The sequence below is a fragment of the Triturus cristatus genome, chromosome 4_2, assembly GCF_964204655.1.
Source record: "Triturus cristatus chromosome 4_2, aTriCri1.1, whole genome shotgun sequence".
In the NCBI taxonomy this organism is placed as follows: Eukaryota; Metazoa; Chordata; class Amphibia; order Caudata; family Salamandridae; genus Triturus; species Triturus cristatus.
In genome coordinates this window covers 71993395-72005030 of record NC_140586.1, presented here as the reverse complement: position 1 = coordinate 72005030, position 11636 = coordinate 71993395, and positions in this window count along the sequence as shown.

The window sequence follows — 11636 nt, the reverse complement described above, 5'->3', positions numbered from 1 at the left end:
ATGACAATATGACACCATTTATTCAGGCTTGTGTTTGGTTACATTCACCCGAGCGGCTGCCTTCTCCATGTGTACACATACACATTCTTTCAGGAACTCTAGTCATCTTCATGGACAAGACAGAATATCGTTTTGTCTTTGCTAGTGTTCTAATCGAGCTCTACCTATGACGCCTTCCCATAGGAACCACATTTCCCATACTCGTGAGGCGCGATGCGGTGACGCAATTCCCCCGCGCCTCACTCACAGGGTTACCATGACAACCAACACCGGCTTTCTGTACTTCAGCCGAGTGTTTCCACCCCGCTGGTTGCCTCCCCTACGAGCTCAGTTCCACTCCGAGGTACCGACGGAGAGGTGAGCAGTAATTCTCTCCTTTTGGTTCATTTTATGTTGTAAGAAGGAAATATATCGCGTTTGGTAATATCGAGTGAGTTACCTTGGGCAGTGGAGCCTTTCTCCTTAACTGTTACCATGGCGACTACTCAGTATAGCCTACAGGTACTACCCTTTTGACGCTTTGTAGCCCTCGAATGTCATCATGAGGGTTTAGTCTTTTCTGGCATTTCGCGGAATGAGCGCCTGCGGTTTTTATAAAAGAGCTCATATTCTGAGCAAAAATACATTGTGAACCCTCTGATTCCCTTACAGAGCGGGGCCTCCCCTAACCTGAGCAGTAGCCAGGCGAGGTGAGGCGCACACCCACAACATTTTGGGTAAGTGCCATAACCTTTACTCATTTTATTCAATTAACATAGACTTAATATAGTCTTGATACATTTAAGAGTATTTGCATACTTGGTCAATTACTGGATGCTATAAGTTTTTGACCTCATGAATTTCACTTTCTAAAAGGTTTGCGTCATGCTGTGTTTTCTGTCTCTCCCCCCCTTTTTTGTTTGTATCTCTGTAGGTCAACGGAGGAAAAATAACCTCCCACAGAGTTCCTTGGCCCTTCGTTTTGGGTCCAGGTTGTATCATTTCACTTTATTGCTCACTCGAGCACCGTTTATTTTTTGCAGTAGCTTTTTTGGTCCTGAAGAATGCGTGGGTGAATTTCACCCGGTAGCAGAAACATGTAGACCTATTTGTCATCACAGTTATTTGTTTAAACTGTCATAGCACTGTTTTTAGTCATTGCTAACAAGGCAGCGATTGAATAAAAAGTGTTTTAGTGCCTTGCTAGACAATTTTTATCGAGCACCCCCACAACATCACGTTTCACGAGCACTGCAATTCGCACACCTATCCATCCATCATCAAATAACAACTATATCATCCACTGGTTTGGGACACATAAGAGACCAAGATCTACTAATTGCTAAGTAGAATATGGTACTCTTGCCGTCCTCTTTTCCCAGATGATGAATTTAACCTCTTGAGGTTGATGATGGGAATTTTATTTCCAGTGCATACACACATATATGCATAAATGAATTCACAGCTTTACTAAACTCTAGCATTACCTTTATCCTTGTGTCTAGGTCTTCTACTTTTTGAGACTCATAGTTGTTCTAGTATGTTATGGCTCTTATAAGAGCCGTTGGGTTCATACAGGGATGGAGGAAAGAAAGAATGGGAGTATTATGAGCGTCTACAAACATGCTGGTCTATCTTATTGTTAATAAGGGGAAGACTGACCTCCCCAAAAACAATAAGACCACCACATTTTGTACACCTCATTTCAACACTCGCAAATCGAGGGTTGATGTCCAAAGGAAAAGAAGAAGGTGATGCTCCAACAACAGAGGAAGGGCTCAGCTGAGCTGCCGATGATGTACTCGGCTGAGCATCTGAGGCTGGGCTCTGGTGACTTACTGAAGAGTTTTCTCCAGTATGTCGAGCAAAGGTCCTTGGGTGTTTGTCCTGAAGGTGTCTCATCATAGAGTGATTTCCAAAGGAATATTTCCTACTTGGATTTCCTCTTGATAAAACACGATCACAAAGTATGCAAGTGACCTTTGGAGCATTGACCTTTTTCTCCCCCTCTGGAAAAGTGAAATACTCCCATACAAAAGAAGTCTTTTGTTTCCTCCTTCTCTGGATCATGGTGGTGCTGCTGGCCTCACTCTCAGAAGAGCTCTGCTGTTCTGCCATTGTATCCCAATGTCAATCCAGCTCCTGCTCCTAGAGAATCACAAGCAGAAATGAGGGGAATGGGTGTGGTGTGGGAAGAATCTGGAACTGAAAGTAGTATCAACCAATGAAAAGTGTTCTTTCAAGCAGTAAAGAGGGGAATGGGTGTGGTGTGGGAAGATTCTGGAAGTGAAAGTAATTTCAACCAATAAAAAGTGTTCTTTGTAAGTCACATGGCCTACCGTGCGCGCACGTGACGCTTACGGTGCGCTTACGCAGCGCTTACGTCACTTTCGCGCATGCGCATTACACGCCCCTGCGTAACCGCGACGTTGCTTCCGGGTGTACGCGTACGGCACGCACGTATCACGTATCGCGCATGCGCATTACACGCCCCTGCGTAACCGCGACGTTGCTTCCGGGTATACGCGTACGGCACGCACGTATCACGTAGGCGCGCTGCACTAATTACGTCCAGAGCGCGTAGCGTCAGCTTACCGTACGCGTATTTTACAAGCGCGTAGCGTCAGCTTACCGTACGCGCACGGAAAAAAATGCATAAAAAAAAACCTTTCGATAATGCAGGATATAGTACATAAATTATTAAAAAAAGGCTTACAAAAAATGAAATAAAAAAAAATTGCATTAAATTATAATAAAAATATAAAATCTAAATAAAAAACCACTATCCACATTGACCCCACCCCCTGTGCTTTTGGTGGCGTTAAGTGGGCGCGCACGCCACGAATGGCGTAAAGTAACTTAGCATTTAAAAAACCGTACAAATTCACTGAAAAAACCATAGGTTTCACACACGTTATAGTTAGGAATTAGCATTTAAAAAACCTTGCAAATTCACTGAAAAAACCATAGGTTTCACACATGTTATAGTTAGCGGAAATTTTACTGATAAAAAACCAGTGAAATTCCCCCGTTATAGTTAGTGCAGGCAACTATAACTCACGCGACCGCAATCTTCTGCTGATGACATATGTGTCTTCATGAAAAAAAAATATTTGTAATATATGTATAGCTAAAAATGTATGGAAGAAGACATGGGCAAATAAGTGTCTAAATACAGTATTAGCATCAGCAGAGGATTGCGGTCGCGTGAGTTATAGTTGCCTGCACTAACTATAACGGGGGAATTTCACTGGTTTTTTATCAGTAAAATTTCCGCTAACTATAACATGTGTGAAACCTATGTTTTTTTTATATATATGTATATGTATATATATATATTCACTTAAAAAACCATAGGGTTCACACACGTTATAGTTAAGAATTAGCATTTAAAAAACCTTGCAAATTCACTTAAAAAACCATAGGTTTCACACAGGTTATAGTTAGGTGGATATTTCACTTGTAAAAAACCAATGAAATTCCCCCGTTATAGTTAGTTCAGATAACTATAACTCGCGCGCCCGCAATCCACTGCTCATGACGTCACATATTACATCACTCATGACATGGTCAGTGGCATCACTCATGACATCACTGATGACATCATCCTTGTGATAGAGGGGCGGTCGCGCGAGTTATAGTTATCTGAACTAACTATAACGGGGGAATTTCATTGTTTTTTTACGTGCGAAATATCCACCTAACTATAACCTGTGTGAAACCTATGGTTTTTTAAGTGAATTTGCAAGGTTTTTAAATGCTAATTCCTAACTATAACGTGTGTGAAACCTATGGTTTTTTAAGTGAATTTGTACGGTTTTTTAAATGCTAAGTTATGTATTTATTATTATATTTTTTTTTTTAAAGGTTTTTCACCGTGCGCGCACCGTGCGCGCACACCGCGATTTTTAAAAAAAAAATAATGTTTTTTTTCCCCTTGTGGGTCCTTCTGTGACCCCCTGACAAAGGCTAGGGGGTCAGGAACTCTCTTCCCTGCCCCCTTTTCACGTTTTCCACCTTTTTTCCCCCTTTCCTTTTCAGTGCGAGAGACAAAATGGCGGCCGACACTTCCTGATTTCGACCGATTCGAATGTTTACCGACATCTAACAACCAATCAGAATTGCACTCGCGCACGGCACGGTGCGCGCACAGTGCGCGCACGGTGCGCGCGTATAGATATTTATATGCTTTTAAATGCTATTTTCTCAGGAAATACTGAACAGATTGAAACCTTCTATTAACTGCAATGCTTTTTAATGAGGTGCTATCATGTATATTGGTCCCAAGATGGCTGCCAACACTTCTTGGATGAAGTGCTGACAGCCAATCAGATCTCACGATGAAATGTGTGGTTAGGCTCCGCCCAGATATATATGTGATTTTACTTTGGATTTTCTCAGGAACTACTGAACGGATTTACACCATTTAAGCAAAAGGCACTTCCCTGACCTGAGGACTACCTCTCTGCCAAATTTCAAGTAATTCTGTTCAGCCGTTCGGGCTGTACCTTCAACTAAAGGTCCTATGGAAAAATGCATGGGGAAAACGCATTTTGGGACCCCCCTTTTTTCTCGGCCCCCGCTTGACGAATCACCCCGAGACTTTCAGGGTAGGAGCTGAGCGGAGCGCCCCATTTGTTTTGAAAATTTCGCGAGGATTCGTCAACCAGCGCCAAAGTTATTCAAAATGGAATTTTGAGATTTCCTATGGAAACACGATCCTAACTATAACTATCTACTGGCGACAGCCAGTAGATAATATATATATATATATATATACATATATATATATATATGTATGTATATATATATATATATATATGTATATATATATATATTCACTTAAAAAACCATAGGTTTCACACACGTTATAGTTAAGAATTAGCATTTAAAAAACCTTGCAAATTCACTTAAAAAACCCTAGGTTTCACACAGGTTATAGTTAGGTGGATATTTCACTCGTAAAAAACCAATGAAATTCCCCCGTTATAGTTAGTTCAGCTAACTATAACTCGCGCGCCCGCAATGCACTGCTGATGACGTCACATGTTACATCACTCATGACATGGTCAGTGACATCACTCATGACATCACTGATGACATCTCAAATGACATCACTGATGACATCCTCCAGTGAATGTGTGTTTTTCTGAAAATTACATATGTTTTATATATGTATATCTCAAGGTCGATGGAAGAATAAATGGGTATATAAGTGTCTAAATGGATGATTTGTTTTTGAAAAATTGATTGTATAACTGACTGATTAAGTGTATCTGTCAGGTTCGCCGTACGAAGTTCTCGGGATTGTGCCGATGCTCAAAGAGGTCCATCTCTCAACTGCCCCAAGTCCGAAGAGCAATGAACTCGGACTAGTGAGAATGTTAAGTGGGGGAAGGAAAGGATGGGGACTGCAGGGAGGGAGACCTGAGGAAACACAAGAACAACAAATTAGTCCCTGCTGTTCGTTCACCTTACCCCACTTCCCCACACACTCCACCTAGTTTGTGATATCCTCACTAGAACCAATCCCCCTACCTGAAACAAAAGGTTGAAGGCTGAGACTTGAAGAGAGATGAAATGAAATGAAATGAAATGAAAACGATATTTATAAAGCGCATGGCTACCCGGGAGTGTCCCAGCGCTGAAGGATCATACAAGGACGGAGGCCCGACTATGGGAACAGCCAAGTTTTAAGTAGTTTTCTGAAGGTCAGATGATTGGGAATCAGACGTAGCTGAAGCGGCAGGGAGTTCCAGAGTTTGGAGACATTGTAAGAAAAGAGTCGTCCGCCACTTCTGGCTCTTTTTATTCTCGGCACCTCGGCCAGACGCAGGTCATCTGATCGAAGTTTTCTCTTGGCTTTATAGGGAAGAATCAGGGCTGAGTTGATTGCTGGGCCTGTACCTGACAGTGTTTTATGGGCAATACATAATGACTTGAATTTAATGCGTTCAAGCACGGGAAGCCAGTGGAGGGAGTGTAAGGCAGGTTTGGCTGATTGTCTGTTTGGGGTGCCCGTTAGAATTCTGGCTGCGCTGTTTTGAACTAACTGGAGTTTGGCAATTACTGAGGAGGGTGCGCCTAAGTATAAGGCATTCCCATAGTCTAGCCTGGAGAGTATAAGGGATTGTATTAGTATCTTTTTTGCTGGAGTGGGGAGCAAAGGGAGCACTTTACGGGCCATTCTGAGCATGCCGAAACAGGTGGCTGTTGTCTTCCTGGCCTGTGTTCTAAAGGTCAGGTCTTGGTCTAGCCAAATGCCCAGACTTTTGATTTCGGACTTAAGGGTGGGGGGTGGTCCCATGCTTAGAGGCCACATTGAGTTAGGGTGAAAGCTGCTGTGATTGCCTAAGACCATAATCTCGGTCTTTCCACCGTTGAGCTTGAGTTGGGAATGATCCATCCATTCTGAGATGTCTTTTAGACAGGAATGGAGGCTATTGGTGTGATTTGCTGCCTGATTAAGTGCTACCACCAGTTGCGTGTCGTCCACGTAGGTCACTATGCGGATGCCATGGGGGGCAACTATGGCTGCTAGGGGGGACATGTAAACGTTAAAAAGGGTCGGGCTGAGAGAGGAGCCCTGTGGGACCCCACTCTTTAAATTGGCTGGCTCAGACATTACTTTCTCCTCGAAGACGTGAAAGGTTCTTCCTTCTAGGAAGGACCGCATCCATTGAAGCACAGTGCCTGTGACTCCTACGTTCCTCAACCGGTTGATGAGGGTCTCATGGTTCACTGTGTCGAATGCCGCGCTTAGGTCTAGGAGGATAATAGCTGTGGAGCCTCCTGAATCGAGGATTTTTCTGCTTTCCTCAACTACTGCTAGCAGGGCTGTCTCTGTGCTCTGACGAGGTCGAAATCCAGTCTGAGAAGAGTGCAGCAGGTTGTGAGGTTCTAGGAAGCCTGAAAGAGTCTGGTTGACAAATTTTTCGGTAATTTTGCTTATTCCTGGTAAAAGGGAAATTGGGCGGTAGTTTCCCATTTCAGTGGGGTCTAGGTTAGGTTTCTTAAGTAGAGCCCTAACCATCGCCTGTTTCCAGCTGGCAGAGACTGATCCTGTGTTGAGTGAGGCGTTAATCAGGTTCAGAATGTTTGGGGCTAAGGTGGTTATTGCTTTCTTCAGAATGTATAGTGGAGCTGGGTCTGTTGGTGATCCGCTTTTTATGGTGGAAAGCAGAGTGAGAAGAGTTTCTAAGTTCATAGGGGGAAAGGTCTCCAGAGTGGGTTTGGTTGAATGAGAGTCTGGGTAGAATGAAGTTTCCAGCGCTTCATTCCTTTGAGGGAGGGATTCGAGGATGGTTTGTATCTTATGATTGAAGAAGCTAGCCAATTTGTTGCATCGTTGGCCTGAAGGGTCAGGAACAGTGCGGGGAGCGGGTGTTTTAAGTAGTTTTTTAATAATGGTCAATGTTTCTCTGGGCGAGTTCTGGGCTGAAAGAATTTTTTCTTCATAGTAGGAGGATTGGGCCTTTTTTATTTGAGATTTGTACATTTGGATGGCCGCTCTGTATTCTAATTTTTTTGTAGGGAGATATTCTTTTCTCCATTGCCTTTCCTTGGTTTTGCATTGCTGTTTAAATGCTCTTAGCTCAGGGGTGAACCAAGGGGCCATGTGGGGCCTTTCAGACTTTTTTATTCTAACTTTGGGGAGAACAGAATCCAGTGATTGATTTATCCAGTCTGAAAAATTTTTGTTGGCAATTGTTGGGCAGAGATTAGATTTGGGTTGGGTTCTTTCAAGGGTTTGGATCCATTTCTCTAAAGGAAGTTTAGCCCAGGGGCGGTCATAAGTCCAGGAGGTTTGGAGGGGGGGATTCAGGTATGGAAGTCTCCAGGATAGGTTTATCAAAAAATGAACAGTCCATGGGAGAGGAATAGGGTCATCTCCTTTGAGGTCTACTAGATTTGAGAAAACTTGATCTAATAGGTGGCCTTTAATATGGGTGGCTTGAAGAATTTTTCCCTTCATGTGTAGTGCAGAGAGGTCCCTAGTCAACTCCTTAGCATTGCCAGACGAGATATCGTCAAAGTGGAGGTTGTAGTCTCCCAGGAGAGTAAAATTGGGTGCTGAACTTGCAAGATTAGCTGTGGTCTCGAGCAGCGAATGGTGGAAGGAGCCGAGGGCTCCAGGAGGGCGATAAATGAGGATACCCGAGAGTGATAGGCTCGGTGAAATTTCTATGTTGAAGTAGGTGCTTTCGCAGTCGGTGATTGGACTCCCAAGCAGACGACAGATAAATTGGGGTTTATGAATAATCGCAATCCCGCCCCCCCTGCCTGTTGCGCGGTCGACCCTCTGCATCATAAAGCCTTGAGGGAGGGCTTGAATGATGTCGGGTTCTGCGCATGAGGTGAGCCATGTTTCCGTCAGAAATAGCACGTCAGGGTCTAAATCTTGGAGGAGCATCCAGATTTCGGTAGTATGTTTGGAGAAAGATCTACAGTTTAGTAATGATATTTTGAGCACTGCAGAAGGGGAGGAAGGCTCTAGGTTAGGAGGAGTAAAATTGTGCAGACAGTAAGGGCAGTAGTCGGGGATTTTATCCGGCAGAATGGAATGTGTACAGGCGTTGCTTACAGGTCTATTAAGCTGGTTTAGCTGAGTAAGTGAGTAGTAATGTTGAACGGGGGACCTGGATACAGGGTTTGTGGTCCCTGGGCCCGGTCTGGCGCGGACGGGCGCAGACGGGCTTGCCTTTGGCGCGCCTTCGGCGCGCCGGCGGCGCGCCCGCTGCGCGCGTCCGCTGCGCGTGACTCCAGACATGTGGGTTTTAAAGGGCAGGAGACAGCTACTAGAATGCTGACCTGCGCCAGTGGGCTTCCTCACTTCCTGTGTTGCGGTATTTTCCCTCCACACAATCTGAACTTTCAGTGGTGGACCGGGGAATCGCAAGACACAGCGTGAAGGTAAGCAGAGTATTGGTGCGATTATTTAAAAATACAAGTTTAAATTCAGATTACAAGCGTCCCAAACGTTAAAACGTTAAAAACACGAAGGCAATATTTAAAACAACAATGCTGCCGTGACTCTGAGCCCTTCACCAGGCGCTTCAGAGCATGTACCTTTAGGCTGGCACTAACAGTCTTTTCTCTCGCGTCCGCTGCGCGTGACTCCAGACATGTGGGTTTTAAAGGGCAGGAGACAGCTACTAGAATGCTGACCTGCGCCAGTGGGCTTCCTCACTTCCTGTGTTGCGGTATTTTCCCTCCACACAATCTGAACTTTCAGTGGTGGACCGGGGAATCGCAAGACACAGCGTGAAGGTAAGCAGAGTATTGGTGCGATTATTTAAAAATACAAGTTTAAATTCAGATTACAAGCGTCCCAAACGTTAAAACGTTAAAAACACGAAGGCAATTTTTAAAACAACAATGCTGCCGTGACTCTGAGCCCTTCACCAGGCGCTTCAGAGCATGTACCTTTAGGCTGGCACTAACAGTCTTTTCTCTCGCGTCCGCTGCGCGTGACTCCAGACATGTGGGTTTTAAAGGGCAGGAGACAGCTACTAGAATGCTGACCTGCGCCAGTGGGCTTCCTCACTTCCTGTGTTGCGGTATTTTCCCTCCACACAATCTGAACTTTCAGTGGTGGACCGGGGAATCGCAAGACACAGCGTGAAGGTAAGCAGAGTATTGGTGCGATTATTTAAAAATACAAGTTTAAATTCAGATTACAAGCGTCCCAAACGTTAAAACGTTAAAAACACGAAGGCAATATTTAAAACAACAATGCTGCCGTGACTCTGAGCCCTTCACCAGGCGCTTCAGAGCATGTACCTTTAGGCTGGCACTAACAGTCTTTTCTCTCGCGTTCGCGATGAGGGTGAGTGCACACGTCCGACCCAACGCTAAGGGATAGAAAAGAGAGTAACCCGTGAACAGAGTACATGGGTGTTGGGTTCGTTCCTGCAGGTTACTAGAATTGGTCCCGTTCCCTCTCAACCTACCCAGAGGCGAGGACCGCTATGTGGGTAGTGCAAACAAGCGTTTACTGTCACACCCTCCACGGACTCTCTCTCCTAGTGTAAATGAAACATAATAAACAAACTCAACACAAAGTTTCTTTACTGCTATTGCCCATTCTCTTCTCGTAACAGAGATACCACCCAGGTAAGCTGTGATAACGGCTTTCTTAGCCCACAATGCTGCTCTTCAATCCCTCGGGTGCATCATCCTGCTAGAGTTATCATGGAAAGTCTGGGCCACCCTGTATGCGGAGTGAGCAGCGGGCCCCTCAGTTCTGAACCAACACAACCATACTGAGGAGAGTGATCTAGTCACTCTACAGTCTCCCAAGTATTGGTTTGGTTCTGGATTGTTAGGGCTATGTTCGAATCCCAACCTGATACACTGGGATGAATGTGCAACTGAGTGCTTAGGGATAGCGTTATCCCTCTTTGTCTTTTCTCTGCAAGAGCCACCAGGGTTCCGGCTCGCCAACAGAGAAAAGAACCACCAAAGAGCTCTCAAGCGCTGACACGCTCCCCTGCACGAGACGCCTGACGGCAGTCTCCCCAACAGAGGAACGAGCGAAGCGTCCGAGTGAGAGCAGGACAGAAACCCACTAAACAGGCAAGGATACGGAATCCGTTCCTCTGCACGAGACGCCGGGCGGCAGTCTCCCCAACAGAGGAACGAGCACAGTGTTAGCGCCAAAAGAAGCAAAGGTATATAGAGGAGGTTGAGGGGGCTCCAATCAGTTCCTCTGCATGAGACGCCAGGCGGCTGTCTCCCCAACAGAGGAACACGCGAAAAGCCCGATCCCCACACCTCATCCACAACCAGAGTTGCGTGTACTCACGGTACCGCGTCACAGAGAGGTGGTCTCAAACCACGGAGTAATCCTCAGGAGCTTGCATATCTCGGAACGCCATCCGGGACGATAATCATCCGCAACGCTGGATCGGTGTTTGTACGCCTATATCCGGGTCTATGCGCGGTCACGTGTGATGCGACGCCGCTAAGCTTCATGGGAAATGTAGTTTCGGTAGGGTATGATACTTCCTGGTTGCCCCTCCATAGCGATGCCGTCAGTGTTTACCGAGGCAGCGTCCTGACAGTATCTTAGTGAATACATGGCTTAGTGAGTAATGTTTAAATGTGTAAATATCTGTATCAGTCTCTCACTTTGTGTATAAGTGGCTGCATGGGTTGGTGAGTAGCTACATGAGTGTCTATATAGGTTATTAGTTGGTTTTTTGAGTATCAGTATGAATGTCTGAGTGTCTGTATGGTTCGTGGGGGGTATTATGTAGTGCATAGGTGCATGAATGAGTGACTCACTGTTTGTATGTGTTGAAGACAGCATGTGTGCAGGACTGTATGGGTGGATGAGTGTGTGCATGGGTGTGTTAGTGAGTGATAGCCTGTCTCAATAGTGTCTTTATGAGTAACTACATATGTTTTAAACTAGTATATGTGACTATTGGTGTATATAAGTGAGTATATGTGAGAGTGAGAGATTGAAAGAGTTCCTGTATGAATAAGTATGTGTTTCTATAAGTGATTGTTTAAAAGACTAAGTATGTGTAAGTTTCTGTAGAAGTAAGTGTGGTGGTGTGTGTATAACTGTATATGCAAGTAAATGGATGTTTGATTCTTTATTAGCATGAGTGACTATGTGTGTGAGTAACTCTATGGATGAGTGGCGT